This window comes from Temnothorax nylanderi, unplaced genomic scaffold, assembly GCF_030848795.1.
Source record: "Temnothorax nylanderi isolate EJ_2023f unplaced genomic scaffold, tnyl_v1.0 TNYL_tig0845_pilon, whole genome shotgun sequence".
Classification (NCBI taxonomy): Eukaryota; Metazoa; Arthropoda; class Insecta; order Hymenoptera; family Formicidae; genus Temnothorax; species Temnothorax nylanderi.
Window position 1 is genome coordinate 40,796 of NW_027249907.1, and position 1,805 is coordinate 42,600.

At 36.3% G+C, this 1,805-nt stretch overlaps 1 long non-coding RNA gene across 1 annotated transcript; it reads left to right on the forward strand.

Annotated features, from left to right (window-relative positions):
• The first annotated feature begins 710 nt into the window (after positions 1-710).
• Positions 711-1,095, forward strand: LOC139785616 (uncharacterized). Its single transcript, XR_011722010.1, has 3 exons — positions 711-755; positions 838-973; positions 1,055-1,095. It is a non-coding gene; the product is annotated as an uncharacterized lncRNA (long non-coding RNA).
• The last annotated feature ends 710 nt before the right edge of the window (positions 1,096-1,805 follow it).

The following is a 1,805-nucleotide window of genomic DNA, read 5'->3' on the forward strand; positions in this document are numbered from 1 at the left end:
GCTCGCTCCAGCGAATAAATTTAACTTTAATTACAGTTTTAATTCCGTAAATCATAATAAATTTTATTTTATCCTTTCTTTGCCATATGTTTCACATTCACTTTTAATTCTTATCTAAGTCTAAATCTATGATCTGTAATAGGTTTATATTTTACGGTTATAATAGCCTGTTGCAAAATATATGTATCAATCATTAAAAATTTTTTCTCACCTCTATAATCCACTTTTAAAAAAGGCGTGTTAACTGAGTGAATTTCGTTTGTATCGAAAAATTGAAGCCTCTTTTCCGCGATGCCGATTGGTTATCTCGATGCGTTGTGCGAGTTACTTCGTATCGAATGTTGTCTATATCGTTTTAACCTCGTCACGTGTCAATGTGTATCGTGGCCGCAGGGGGAAGTGATCCGCGCAGTTCCTTGGGCCTAACGCACCTACGGCATTACCGAGTTCACTACATCGCGGACATAAACACACAGTTACACATACACTCATACATATATACACAGTGTCATATAGCCTTAAGGTGGTGCTGACGGCACTTTAATTTTCCTCATCCGAGGGATCTAACCAAAAAAAATGTGTATCGTGAGGGATGACGCATGACGCGTGGTTAGCGCGAGTGATTTTTGTAACGGAAAGCTCCATGGTCCGTGGTCCGTGGTCCGTGATACAGCAAGGCGGCGCGAATAATTGAAGACCAGTATCACATGCTAGAAACTGAAGCAGTGTCGTTTATACCTTATCTCATTATCAAGGTACGTTAATCTCGTATTATTTCTCATCTTCATTCATTTTTTCTACATATAACGTTATTATATCTGCTGTATTGATTAATAGATAGGTGACCCGAAGGATGCTGTGCGTAATGGCGTACGAGCTTTATTCAAGCAAATGGCTTTGGTATATCCCGTGAGCAAATTATTCTCGTACGTAATGGAGGGTTTGAAGTCGAAGAATGCTCGACAACGAACAGGTAAACGATTCGATTCTTGATTTCCATGCAAAATATTACGAAAGTGTTACTTGAATTATGCAAACGTGTCGGCGCTTGCAGAATGCCTGGATCAATTAGGATCGCTAATTGAAAATTACCGAGTTTCTGTTTGCCAACCCAACCCGTCCGTGGCGTTGAAGGAAGTTGCGAAGTAGATCGCAGAAAAGGAAAAGGATGTTCCTGAGAAATACATTTGTTACATATATCAAAATCCATATCGACTACGGCCGTCTAAGAAATATTATCACGATCAGGACTGGATTAAGGAAGGAAAATTGTCAAGGTAATTTATTTATTAATATATTTACATATATATTATATTTTCTTCTTTTGCGTTGCATTATTTATTAATCGTTTCTTTCATTTTCTTTAATAATTAAATTAACATTTTAGAATGTTAGTATTTTTTTATTCTGTAATTTAGAAACAGAAAAAAGATTTTTAGTTGGCTTAGATAATAAGACACTCATTATTTTATCTTTAAAATACTTTTCGCAGATATATTTTTCCATTCGTCTGCCAAGACATTGACAATGTCTTAATGAAGGCTGTGTAATTAATTTGCAATTTTTACAGTTGTCACACATCCACGAGATACTCCGTGGCCGCGGTAAATTCGTGATGTTTTCCTGAAAGTTCCGAATACTGAAGTAATAAAATGCGAAATTGAAAGCGAGTTACTCGAAGAGTTGTTAACTTTAATGCGGAAAGCGGATTCCGATTTAATAATAGGCTACGACTGTGCATTTCAGTTTGATGTTTTGATGCAGAGAATGTTTACATTAAAAGTATCCAATTGGAACAAAATGGG